This window comes from Dromiciops gliroides, chromosome 2 (assembly GCF_019393635.1).
Source record: "Dromiciops gliroides isolate mDroGli1 chromosome 2, mDroGli1.pri, whole genome shotgun sequence".
Lineage (NCBI taxonomy): Eukaryota > Metazoa > Chordata > Mammalia > Microbiotheria > Microbiotheriidae > Dromiciops > Dromiciops gliroides.
This window is the reverse complement of record NC_057862.1, coordinates 173,642,788-173,657,662: the sequence shown is the minus strand read 5'-3', so window position 1 is coordinate 173,657,662 and position 14,875 is coordinate 173,642,788.

The following is a 14,875-nucleotide window of genomic DNA, read 5'->3' as shown; positions in this document are numbered from 1 at the left end:
TTGTGCCAGGTACTGTGCTAGGTGCTAGGAGTACAATAAAGAAAAAGAAGACAGTCTCTGACCTCAAGTAGCTTACAATCTTATGGGAGAAGACAACACACACACACACACACACACACACACACACACACACACACTATGGAAAGTGGCAAGTGGCTAAGGGAGGGGGTGCCTGGTACTCATTTGTTAGAGTCCAAGCCAAGCAAAGCTGCTCATGGAAAGTGAAGGATTAGTTAGAAAGTTCAGAATCCAGCTCTTTATAAGTGAAAGTGTTGGGATGAGTCTAGTGCCTCACACTGCAGTCCTCTAATCAGAAAGGGGAAAGGAAGATGAGAGGTTTGAGGGAAAAAAATCATTAGGAAGCTGGTCAGAAGTATGCAATGTAGAATCAGTGAGAGGGAGACTTCTGGGGCAGAGCCAAGATGGCAGAAGAAAGGCAGTGAGCTCTTGAACTCATGACATGATCTCTCAAAAAAACATCAAAAAAATTCCATAGGACAATTCCTGGAGCAGCAAAATCCAAAGAAGAATATGCTGAAATCATCTTCCAACCATTGACAGCTTAGAAGGTCAGAAGGAGGGAGCTGCTGTGAAGCCCAACCCTACAGTCACCCTGACACAGGTCCAGTCCCAGAAAGGCCTTGCCAGAGAAAGAAACCTCCCCAGAGCCTCTGAATCAGCTGTAGTACCAGTGTCATCTGAAATTAACCTCCAAGTCTGGTGAGAGGGATGGTGGAAGCAGAAGGTAAAATAGAAATGGAAAAAATCCACTGATCACCTCCTGAAAGAGGTCACAAAAGGAAAACCCCAGGAATATTGTAGTCAAATTCCAGAGCTCTCAGGTCAAGGGAAAATATTGTCAGCTGTCAAAAAGAAAGAATTCAAATAATGTGGAGCCCCAATCAGGATAGCAAAAGATCTAGCAGCCTTTTACATTAAAGGACCAGAGGGCATGCAATATGATATTCCAGAGGGCAAAGGAATTGCTAATATAAAGAAGAATCAGGTACCCAGCAAAACTGATCGTAATCTTTCAGAGGAAAAAATTAAACTTCTATGAAAAAGAGGACTTAAAGGTATTTGTGATGAAAAGATCTGAACTGAATGGAAAATTTGACTTTCAAATACAAGACCCTAGAGAACCATAAAAAATGAAGTTGAGGGACATACCTGGGGTCATGCAGTGACTATCTTGTGTCTGAGGCTGGGTTTTGGCAGGGATTCCTACTGGGTCCAGGGTGAATATTATCTACTATGTCACCTAGCTGCCATATGATGACATCTTTAGGGTTAAATTGAGGAGTGAGGAGAATGCACTGAGGGAGGGGGAAGGGCAGAGGTAGCTTGGGGTGAAATCCCACATAAAAGAAACAGGAAAGGGCTTATAGAGTGGGGAAAGAGATGGGCAAGGAGCAGGGCTATAAATGAATTTTACACTCATCGAAAAAGGCTCAAAGATCTCTTAATCTCATCAGTGTTTGCTCAAGGAGGGATTAACACAGATACCCAATTGGGTGGAGTAATCTATTTTTTCTGGGCAGTAAATCACCCTAACACTCATCAGAATTGATTCAAAGACCTCAATCTCATCAGAATTGGCTCAAGGATGGAAAAACATACACACTCAATTGGGTGGAGTAATCTATCTAACCCTGCAGGACAACAGGAGGGGAAGTTGTATAAAGAGAGAGGAGCAAAAGAGGGGAGCGCAGATTGGTGGCGGGAAAAGACATAAGCAAATCCCTTTTGAAGAGGGATAGGGTGAAAGAAGATGGATAATAGAATAAATATCATGGGGAAGGGAATAGGATGGAGGGAATCAGTTAACAATAGTAATCATGAAAAAGTGAAAAGGGGGAAATATTGTACAATAAACATTTATAACAACTCTTTGTGGTGGCGAAAAATTGGGAATCAAGGGAATGTCCATCAATTGAGGAATAACTGAAGAAATTGTGTTATATGATTGTAATGGAATGTTATTATCCTATAGGAAATGACAAAGAGGATAATCCCAGAAAAACCTGGAATGATTCATGTGAACTGATATATAGTGAAGTGAGCAGAACTGGGAATACATTGTGCATAGTGACAGCAGTATTGTTCAATGAGTAATTGTGAATGACTTAACTACTCTCAGCAATACAATGATCCAAGACAATCCCAAGGGACTAATGATGAAGCATATCATCCACTCCCATAGAAAGAACTGACAAAAAGAGATCTTGTGTATTATACATATATAAACTATATCAGATTGCTTGAAGACTTGTGGAGGGGGAAGAAAAAGGAGGGAGGGAGAAACATTTTGAACTCTAAATCTTATGAAAATGAATGTTGAAATCTACCCTTATATGTAACTTGAAAAAATAAAATAAATGTTTGCTGCACTGAAAAAAAAAATAATCAGTGGGAGGGAGGAAATAAGCATTTATATAGTGCTTAGTATATAGCAGGCACTGTGCTAAGTTATTTACGGATTTTGTATAATTTGAATCTCACAACAACCCTGTGAGGTAGGTGATATTATCCCCATTTTACAGATAAGGAAGGGCAGGAAGGCCACAGTTAAGTGACTCACCCAGGGTCATACAACTAGAAAGTGTCTGAGGCCAGATTTAGACTCAGGTCTTTTAAATTCCAGATCCATTGTTCTATCCACTGTGTAATTCAAAATTCTAAATGTGGGTTCTAATCTGTTCCACCAGTTTGGGGGGAAACTGACTAAAATCAGTGATAAAACAATTTTAGGTTTTTAAGGGTTTATTGAAAGATAGAAAGAGAAAGATTGAGAACAGAATTCCTACAGCCTGGCAATCCTATCTTTTCTCAATTTTCCTGTGAAGTCCTCAGGAGTCTCCGCCCTGCCACCACAGTGAATTCAGGAACCAAAAAGAGACAGCATTCTCTGCGCCAGCTCTCCTACCTGCTTCCAGTCCCCTCCCAGAAATGGGAGGTTCTTCAAGCTGGTTGGTTGACTGGGGCTGGAAGTTCAAAGGTTTTTTAGATTCTGAGAACCATACTTTCTTAAGTATTCTCAAGTACCAGCCAGATGTGCTTAGAATCTGGTCAACTACTAATCCAGTCAAATCAGCCAGTAATCCACTCAGTTGGGCTCCTGAGTATCTGCCAAATCTCATCTATCACATTCCATTATCTTGACACCACCATAACATCTAGGTATTTCAATCTCATGCCCATAACCCTGGATCGATGAGGGATTTATAGAGTTGAAAAGTGAACAATTTCTGTTTGGAGGTCCTGGTAGACCATATTCTTGTTATATATGAATCTGTTATTAGGCCACCTTAATTTGCCTCTTGGGGGGTTTGAGCCTTTGTTTCTGTGATGACCCTAGGGCATGAGCACAAGAAAGACATTGCTATCACTGTTCTTGATAATAATGATAATGGCAACATTTTATATTTATATAATATGCTAGGTTTCAGAAAGTGCTTTGCAATAATTTATTTCAGTCATCCTAACAACCGTGTTAGGAAGGTCCTGTAGCTGATTCCTATCTTACAGGCAAACAAGGTGCTTATGGTAGAGTGGAAAGAAAGCTGAATTCAGTCAGAGGATCACGGTTCCAATCTTGGCTTTGCTATCAATTACTTGTGTGACCTTGGGCAAGTTGCTTAAACTGTCTGGGATCCTGTTTCCTTGTCTCTATAAAATGATGCATATGGATATGATGATCTCAAAGATGACCACTGTCTCTAAATATAGGATCCTATAGAAGGGAAATAGGTTCAGAAAGGTTAAGTGAGTTGTCCATTGTTTACTAGGATCTGAGGTAGAATGTGAACCCAGGTTCCATTTGACTCCACATACAGTGCTCCATTATGCCACACTGTTTTTCAATATTTAATGGGCACAAAGTGATAGAATTTTAATATAAAAATAAAGCAGACAATTGCACCCACTATCTGGAAAATCCCAGTGTTAAGATTTATTATTATCTTGAGCTGGCATTTGACTAATTTTAAATTATGGACTTTTAGAACTGGAAGAAATAATTATAATTACATATAATTATAACAATATGATTATTGTTTTAAACATAATTATAAGAACAATCATAACTAGTATTTATAGTGTTTTAGGGTTTGTGAAATGGCTTACCAATTTTATCCTCATTTAATCACATTTTATCCTCACTACAATGCTGGCAGATATCTGCCGTTATTATATAATTTTCCTCATAATAAGAAAATTGCAGCTCAAGGACTTTAGGTGACTTGCCCTATATAACACAGCTAGTAGGTGTGTGAAGTGAGATTTGAACTCTGGTCTTCTTGCATTCAAGTCTAGGACTCCAGCCACTGTATTACCTAACTGCCTCAAAGCACATCCGGTTTAACTCTATATTGTTTTTTAGCCATTTGAGGAAATAAAGGGTCATTTGGTAGCAAAGTGAAGGAAGGAAAGAAATTAGCATTTAATAACTGCCTACTGTATGCCAGGCATTGTGCTATGTGCTTTATAAGTCTTGCCTCATTTGATTCTCATGGCAACCATGAAAAGCAGATACTATTGTTACCCCCTTTTTATACTTAATGAAACAGAGGCAGACTTAGGTTATGTGACTTTCCCTGAGTAACTCATCTAGTAAGTGTCTGAAGCTAGATTTGAATTCTGATCTTCCTGACTCCAATCCCAGCAATCTACCCATTGTACTTTTTTTTCTTCTTCTTGTTTTAAACATCTAGCACAATGCCTTATAGTATTTTCCCCCCACAAGGAAGCAGTATTTTGTTTGCATTTTAAAAACTACAACCCATACTTGAATAAATCTCTGGTGTGTGGTAAGAAAACACACAGGTCTGGATAGTCCCTTTGAACTAGGCTGACAAGGAGAATAATTAATAACAAGTGGATAATAAATCTTGGGTATTATGACATTATTATTGTTTTGTTGAAATTATTATTGGGTTATTATTGTTGTTGTAATAATCATGATGTTGGTGGTGGTGGTGGTGGTGGTGATGGTGATGGGAGGGGAAAAAGTGGGAAGAAAATCTTTCATGAATTTTTGTTCCTATAGTTAAAATAAAATCTATATCCTCCAACCTCAACTTGTCCTAACAGAAGGGCCTGAAGTCTGATCCATGATTCAATAGCTTGCCTTAATAGGAAAGTAGTAAACATTAGCACAAGGAAAAGTGCAGATGCCCCTAAACTATGAAAACTAACTTTCTCAATGAGTGGGTATCCACAGTCTGGCACACCAGGAAATTCGGGATCAGTAGAGATTACCATCTTAGAGGAGAGAAACATAAGATATGGGTATGGGGAGAAGGTTGAGGTAGGCTCAGAAAGCTGGTCATGGGCATCTAATCTTATAATTCTGGACCACAGATCATGATGCCCATTGCCCAGGGTATTTGGTAGAGGAGGCAATTTTACCATCAATGGGATATAAATCCAGGAGAATCTGACTAGTACCATAGAATTTGCTTCAGATCAATAAACCACTAGTGAGAATTGATCAAAGTAAGGCATAGAAAACTTGGGGCATCAAAGTACAGAGAACCCTAGAAGACAAGTGAGGGAAGAAGAAGAGGGAAATAGTTTTGGAATGCAGATGGGGAATTATCTTTCTTGTAAAGAAAATGGAGGACAAGGTAGGGCATTTCTAAGTCTGTAGTCATTGGTCTAAGGTGATATATTCTGTGGAACAGACTGGATAGATTTCTATAGGCCCTATTCTCCTAGGAATGGGGAAACAAATGCCATAAAACTGAGACAACAATTCCTTCACCTGATAAATCCACAGCAAGAGAACTCAGCTAACAACAAATATAAAATATTGTATAAGCATCACAGAACAATAGATCCAGAGGTGTCTTAGTGGACATCTGGCCTAAACCCTTCATTTTGTTTAATCTAGTCCTCTCTGAGCATGCCCAATGGAGTACATACAGATTGCTTATTATAGAGACCTGTATCCCTTACTATATGTGGTCTCCAGGTAGTCCCTCCTTTGGTTGTCTGCCTGCCTCATTAAAACTAGTGAGATTGTGCCAATTACTTTTCTTTTTGCTTCCTTTTTATTCCATTATTTTTTGCTCCACTTTTTTTGACTATTCCTTCTGCTATGTCCAGAGGATAAAGATGTCAATTCACCCACAGCACGGGCGCTGTGACCTGAGCCAATGAGAGGGCATGGACTTTCTTTCCTTAAACCAGCTTTGAAAAATGGGATTGGGTTTGTTTATTTGCATTTATTTTGGTTGTCCTCCTTGGTTTCAGGTACTAGAGGTGATTCTCATAGGACCTGAGAGTTTGAAGCATGCCCTTCCTGGAGCCAGGATCCCAAGTGGAAGTTGTAGTCACTCAGCCAAACTGTAGGGGAAGCCCTGAGAAGCAATAATGCCTAGGATTAGAGCCCAAAGCTAGTTTATTTATTTTTATTTTTTGGAATGCAGTGGGGGTTAAGTGACTTGCCCAGTGTCACACAGCTAGTAAGTGTCATGTGTCTGAGGCCGGATTTGAACTCAGGTACTCCTAACTCCATGGCCAGTGCTTTATTCACTGTGCCACCTAGCTGCCCCCCCCCAAAGCTAGTTTTGAACTTGGAATTGGGACTGTGGTCTATAGGATCCCCGTTAAGCTATAAAGCTTATAACCTTCTTCCTAACCCAAGAAATTGAGTTGGGGATAAGGGGATGGTAGGATAATACCTCCCAGCCATTGGGATAGTAAGTTTATATAATTGCGGCTATACTTTGAATTAAATATTTCTGTATGAAAGCTAACCTGACTGTTAGTAGCTAATGGAACTGGCATGCAGGAAATCACCCCCTACACTGAGAAGAATGTCATCTGATTGGACCCATTTGAAGAGAACCTAGATACCTTCCCACTTTCTTAAGGGGACTAGTAAATCTTGGTATACAGATGAGAAAACTGAAGCTCAAAAAAGTTAAGCAACTTACCTAGGAACATGCTCCTAATAATTATTGGTGATGAGACCTAAATTTAGGTCTTCCCTGGCTCCAATATCTATACCATATGAAAGAAAGAGTGATCCAAGAAGAATGAGATCTAGTTCTTCATTTCCATAAGTTTGTATTTAGCACCAGGAAAAAAACCACACCAAATGGCTTTCAACATCTTATTCTGTTATTAAAAACCTGTGCTCTGGGGCAACTAGGTGGAGCAGTGGATAGAGCATCGGCCCTGGATTTAGGAGGACCTGCGTTCAAATCCAGCCTTGGACACTTGATACTTACTAGCTGTGTGACCCTGGGCAAGTCACTTAGCCTTCATTGCCCAGCAAAAAAACCCCAAAAAACAAACAAAAAGTGAAACAAACAAGCAAAACCCTGTGCTCTCCTCACTCCTGCCCAATACCTTCATACCTCTTCCTTTCTCCCCTAGTATAGTTCTTTTATATGGTTTTGTAGCCATTATTTTATAAACATATCAAAAGGGAGCTGTGTGCTGCTTTCCAAGTAAAAGGGGAATGATGGGAAAGAAATTCTGTGAATTTCCCTGGTTGAGAGATTAATTTCTACATATTCAGGTATCCCGGAAAACTAGCGTAAGGATTCAGTACTTAAAGTCAGGAAAGCCTGGGTTCAAATCTTGCCTCTGAAACTTACTGTGTGACCTGGACCACAACAATTAACCTCTCAAGCTCAGTTTCTTCACTTATAAAATGATGGGATTGGGATATATGGCTTCTACAGTCCTATAAAGCTTTAAATCTAAAATGCTACAAGATACCAGTGAGTTAGGATGTAGGAACTGGTGACCAAAAGTCAAAGTAGCATGAAGTGAAAGGATTTTCCTTTGCCTCTAGCTCAGAAATACAACACCCCAACAAATTTCTGAATCATCTTTCTCAACTGCTACTAACATTTCTGCAAGATTCTGCACTTATCCAAAAATAATTGATTCCACTACAAATTTCCCAAAACAGACATACACACCCATGTACATACATATATGTATATACACAAACATATGTTGATGTATACACATATATTGATATATTAATATAGCAATAGATAGCTAGATGATAGATGATGGATGGATGGATGGATAGATAGGTGGATAGACAGGTGGATGGATAGACAGACAGACAGACAGACAGATTATTATGTACCAAGCCCTGTGCTAGGAACTGTGGATACAAAGAAAGGCAAAAGCCAGTACCTGATCTCAAGGATTTTAAAATCTAATGGTGGAAAACAACACACAAAAGAAAGTTTAAAGGGGAAAGAAAGGAAAGTACCTAGTATGGGGGGAAAGGTTGATGAAGGAATTCAGAGAAATGCAGCCATGTGGAATATGAAGAGATGGTTGGGTCTATGTTGGCTTCAATAATTTCCTACCTTGCAGGATAATTATTTTTCCTATAAATGTTTGTTCAGTTGAAGTGAATGGTACAGTTAGAGTTAGTAATTATTTACCTTGGTAGGTAGTGAATTCCCCATCAGTGGAGGTATTCGCTTGAACTTGATAACTGTGCCAGCAATGTCATAAGATAAAATTTCTTTCCAGGCTTCCCTGGCTAAAATAACCTCTGAGGCCCTTTCCAACTCAGAGATTCTGTGAATGTCTGCTTTTCAAGGCTATTTGTGGACAATGCTTAAAATATTCATTTGGATACAGTAACTGACTGCTATCTTGAGGCAGAGCTACAGCACAGACTGAATAATTACTTCATTCATAAAAACAAATGTACATAAAAATGAATTTCAGAACCAAGAAATTGGAATGATGGAATAAGATTTTGCAAGGTATGTTTTTTTTTAAATTTCAGTTCTTTCTATATCTAATAAGATTATCTCAATTCTGTGCTGGTTCAAATAGCAGAAGAGTTTTGGCGGTTGTGTGCACATCTGCTTTCTTTAAGGAGAAGCCATGTTTAAAAAATTCATAACAGATTCAAGCTTGCATCTTAGAGTCCCTTATATAGACATCTATATTCTAGGAACCTGCACTTAAAAACATATTTGGAAGTGGGTTATTATGTTTATTACCATTAAGCCAGCCTCCTGTTGAGAGAAACAGTAGTGATTGTTGTGATGAGAGGAAAAGAAGCATTTAGGTCTTCTAGTTATTTCCATGGTGCTGGCCAGATTTTGCAGTTGTTTCTGCCATCAGGATTTACACCTAGTAGTGAGAGATGCACTGGGATGATTTTTCATTTCACCATAAATGAAATGTAACCATGACCTGCAACTACAGCAATCCTTCAATGTTTCAATAGATTGATGATCACATCAATGTGGTCATTCCTTCTATCCATGTATATCACAAACCATTCATGTCTCTCATCCTTTGCAGGTATGGCACATGGCCTCCCATGACCCCTCCACAGAGCATCTTTGGAAGATAGTAGAGGTCTTCTGATTTTTTGTTATTCTATGAGCTCCAAGCCAAGACATATACTGCCCAGCTATCATCCTTTGCTCTTGCTATATCATTGTCCTGTGTGTTTTTGCAAGCACATATCTTGAATGATATCTTTTTTGTTTTTGTTTTTGGTGAGGCAATTGGGGTTAAGTGACTTGCCCAGGGTCACACAGCTAGTAAGCGTTAAGTGTCTGAGTTCAGATTTGAACTCAGATCCTCCTGAATCCAGGGCCGGTGCTCTATCCACTGCACCACTTACCTGTCCCTCTTGAATGACATGTTAACAAAAGCTTTGAATTTTAATAGTATTTTTTCCAATTACATGTAAAGACAAATTTTAACATTCATTTAAAAAAATTGAGCTCCACATTTTTCCCCTCCCACCCACCCCCTTCTCTAAAGGGCAAGCCATTTGATATATGTTATATATTTGTATAAGCATGTAAAACTTATTTCCACATTATCTATGTTGTGAGAGAAGAAAAAAACCGAAAGGAAAACACACACACACACACACACACACACAAGAAAGTGACAATAGTATGCTTTGATATGCATTCAGACTCCGTCCATTCTTTCTCTGGATGTGGATTATTATTTGTTTTTCATGAGACCTTAGGAATTGTCTTGGGTCATTATATTGCTGAGGAGGGCTAAATTATTCATAGTTGATCATGACACAATGTTGTTATTACTATGTAAAAATGTATCCTGGTTCTGCTCACTTCACTTTGCATTGAATGATATCTTTTAGGGCATTTCTTATAAAGAAGTTGCCATTGGTAATATGCTATAGTGCCTACTTATGGTCACTGGGTACCGCTCCATTGTCCTTTGAGCTACCCAGTTTCGACTCTGGGAATTATAATAGTCCATGATTTTCTGCTAAATAGCATATGAGGACAGGGATGGAACTTGGGATTTCTCTTGTATAGGGAACTTTCAAGTGAGGGAATTCCCTCTATGAGTACAGCTTGCAACTGACCATCTTGTTTATTTTTGTTCAGTCATTTCAGTCATGCCTGAGTATTCATGACCTTGTTTGGAGTTTTCTTGGAAAATATGCTAGAGTGGTTCATAATTTCCTTCTCCAAGCTTATTTTATACATGAAAAACTGAGGCAAACCAAGTTAACTGACTTGCCCAGGGTCACACAGCTCTAAGTGTTTGAGGACAGATCTTAATTCGGATCCTTCTGATTCCAGGTCAGCCATCACTGAGATGTCCATCTTATAGTCTTAGAGATTTGCCTTATCACTCAGAGGTTAAGTGACTTCCTGAGGACCACAGAGCCAATATGAGTCAGAGGCAGTGCTTGATCTTCGGTCTTTCTCGTCTGCTCTCTGTCCATGACAGTAAGCTTCTTTTCTGTTGTTTGTTCTTCATTTTTGACCTCATGGGGTGGTGTCTTTTTAAAAAATTCTGAACTTAAGAAATAAAACAAACATTTCCGTAACAAAGTGGAATAGGAAAAAAAGAGGCTTGCACTTGAAATTATAGATACATTATGTACAACTTGCTATTCCTTTTAAACATAAAACATAGTTATCATGTAACTTTCTCCCCCTACATCTACCCTAGAGGTAGCTACCATTAGACACAAATATGTGTATATATGTCAGTTCTTTCTCTGGATGAAAATGGCATTTTCTTTCATAGGGCGTTTGTATTTAATTTGAGTATTTATAAGAGTCAGGATGACTTGGTCCCTCAAAGTTGTTTTGAAAACAATATTGCTGTTATGGTCTACAATGTTCTCTTGTTCTGCTTATTTCGCTCTTCATTATTTTGTGCAATTCTTTCCATGCTTTCCTAAAACCAGTGAGTTCATCATTTCTTATAGCAGAGTGATATTCCATCACAATCATATACCACAACTTGTTCAGCCATTCCCCATTTGATGGACATTCCCCCCAATTTATAGTTCTCTGCCACCACAAAGAAAGCTGGTGCAATTATTTTACAATATATAGGTTCTTTTTCTTTTTTCCCTAATCGTCTTGGGAAACAGAAATAATAGTGGTATTGCTGGGTGAAAGGGTATAGACAGTTGAACTTTTGGGGCATAATTCCAGATCACTTTCCAAAATGGTTACATCATCTCACAGATCCACCAACAATGAACTAAGGTCAAAGTTTTTCTGCATGCCCTCCAACCTTTGTCACTTTCCCCTTCAGTCAATCTGATAGATAGAAATGCTATTTCAAAAATGTTTTAATTTGAATTTCTCTAATCAATAATGACTTAGAACATTTTTTCATGCAACTATAAATTGTTTTGATTTCTTCATTGGAAAACTGCCTGTTCATATCCTTTGACTATTTTCTCAATTAAGGAATAACTTGTATTCTTATAGATTTGACAAAGTTTTTTATATATTTGAGATGAGACCATTATCTGAGGAACTGTCTATAAATTTTTTCCTCAGATTTCTGTTTTCTTTTTTGTCTTAGATACATTGGTTTTATTTGTACAAAACCTTTTTTTAAAATTTAATGTAATCAAAATTATTAATTTTATATCTCACAATGCTCTCTATCTCATTTGTTCATAAATTGTTCATGTATCCATAAGCCTGATATATTACACGTTCCTTGATTTTTCTTGTAATATATCCCTTTGTATCTAGCTCATGTATCCATTTTGACCTTATCTTGGTAAATGGTATAAGATATTGTTTTATGCCCAATTTCTGCCAAACTGCTTTCCAGTTTTCCCCAAATTTTTTTTATCAAATAATGAATTCTTGTCCTGAAAACTTGTCTTTATACTTGTAAAAATTAGGTTACCATATTTGTTTGCTGCTGTAAATTGTATGTCTACTATGTTCCACTGAAAAAACCTATGTATTACTTAGCCAGTATCAGATATTTTTGATAATTACTGCCTTATAATGTACTTTAATACATGATACTGCTAACCCTCCTTCCTTTTACATTTTTTCCATCAGTTCCTTTGATATTCTTGAAATTTTGTTCTTTCAAACTAATTTTGTTATTATTTTCTGGTTCAGTAAAATAAATTTTGGTCATTTAATTAGGATCATATTGAATTTATAGATTAATTTTATTAAAATTGTGTTTTTTATTATACTGGAGCTTCTTATCCATGGAAAATTAATATTTCTCCATTTATTTAAGTCTGATTTTATTTGTATGTAAATTTTAAAAATTAATTTTATTCATATAGCTCCTACCTTTGTTTTGGCAGATATTTCCCAGGGTTTTATACTGTCTAGAGTTATTTTAAATGGGATATGTTTAGCTATTTCTTCCTGCAGGTCCTGTTGGTGAATGGGGGGATATCCTGACTTGCACATCAATTGGATTTAAGTGAGACAGAGTTGCACAAAGTCATCAGCCTCATTCTTGCTTCCCGTGGCAAGACAAAAGTCAGGATAACTGCTGATGGCCTGGGATGCAGTAGATGACCTTGGTGTCTTTGATATCTGACTGAGGTTCAAGTGCTCCATAGCAACTGTTTCAGTCACCTTCACGGTCTTTGGAGCAAATTGTTCTCATCTGCCCATTCCACCAGGGGAAGTTTTTACAGGATTGGGAGAGTCATCCCCGTAACTCACTGATAGGTTTGAGGCCTGTCAGATACCCTCAACCTGGCCTAGCCCATTGCCAAGACAGTTTTACCAGGTTATGGCTACAACACATGCAACAGCTTCCTGGAGCTACAGGTGAAAGGTTGGTGACAGATGGGCACCAAAGACATATAAGAAACCCTGAAAAATCCTTATAAAGCCCTTATACCACAGGTGCTACTCCTCGACCATCTCACACACCCTAGGCTGCTTCTTGATAACATATAACTGCCATCAATAAAGGCTTTCTTCCAAAAAGATATCTCTTATTAATATGGGGGAAGAGAAAGGAGTAAACATTTATTAAGCACTTATTGCATTCCAATCAATGTGCTATTATATCATTTGATCCTCATTAAAATTCTGAGAGGTAGGTGCTATAATTATCTCCTTTTTACACTTGAGGAAACTGTGGCACATAGAGGTTAAAGGACATGAACTGTGTCACACAGCTGGTATGTATCTGAGGCTGGATTTGAATTTAAGTCTTCTTGATACTGGGACCAGAAATCTACCTACTGCCCCATCTGGCTGCATATGTTAAGATTATATAAGCTTCCTTGATAGACACAACCACTTTTTCAAGGATCCTCTGATTATAGAGATTAAGGCATAAAACAGGGAGATGTATGCTTGCTAGCATTATTTATAACTGTCATGGAGTGAACAAAAAAGGAATTTCCCTTATGGATAATTCCCTTATGGATAAGCCATGTTTCTGTTTGCAAAGATCATTGTATTGGTTATGTCAAGAATCAGAGTCCTACATAGACTCCTCAATAAAATCTGTTGGCATCCAACAGAGAGTGATTAAATCTACACAAAATATTCAAAATTGATAAAGAATGGCTCTCACTCTTCTTTTGGATAAGCAGATCACTGAGTTAGTGCATCACTACATATATGTTGTAGAGGCCCTGCAAAAGCACATTAAGCTGGATCCAGAATAGAATAAGGAGAAAAGATTGAGGGTAAATGGCACTTAAGGAATTATAAAGTGCTTTCAATGGTCTCAAGCATCTCCAGATAAAAAAAAATATCTATCTTTTAAATTGCAGTATCCTTTGGGTAATGTCATATGGCAATTGTAGCACACTCCATGAAAAAAAAGCTCAGAGACCTCTCCTCAAGTGACTGTGAAATTTCCTTTTCTTTAGAAAAGCTTGCCTACTGGTTGCACCACCATGAGGCCATAACAAACTCACTTACCCTAAAGTATCTGGTCATTTTCCTGCAGGACAAAAGGTACCATGATTGATTGATCCTGGATGAGAAAGACCAGGATGAGGTGAGACTAGGGGGGAGGGGAAAGGCTTCAGAAAGGGGATTAGAGGAGATAAAAGTTGGCTTCTTCATAATTTTGCCTATGGCTGCTCTTGCCTGCTGTGATTTAAGATCTACATCATTATTGTCAGAAAAAGCTTCTTGTTGCAACAATAGGCTATTCAAAGCCCAGATTGCATGTCACTCCCCCCTCCCATAAAGCTCTTGCTTGAGTATCTTATAGCATTAACTTACACAGTCCCCTTAAGAGTATTTTAGTAACTTCATGCGGATTCCTCAAAGATATTCCAGACAATTTTGGCCACAACATCAAAATCCCCCTTTGAAAATCAGAAGAGTTAATCAATCTGATCATAGTAGCAAGAGTTTCTGTATTTACCAAGTCACCCACCTTGGGCTATTATTAAATGACCTTGAGGTAACCAGCTGCTGCTCTTCTACTCTACCCCGTATAAGGTCGAAATAATGGCATAGCATGATATCTTTGGGTAATCTGCATTTCAATGGCGCCCAAATGCAGTTGTCAGTCAACTTGTCAGAAATCACCTGGCTTTTCACTTCCATAAGATTTTCCCAGCTCCTCACAACAAATTGGAAAAGAGTGACTGATGGTGGAATGTCTTTTT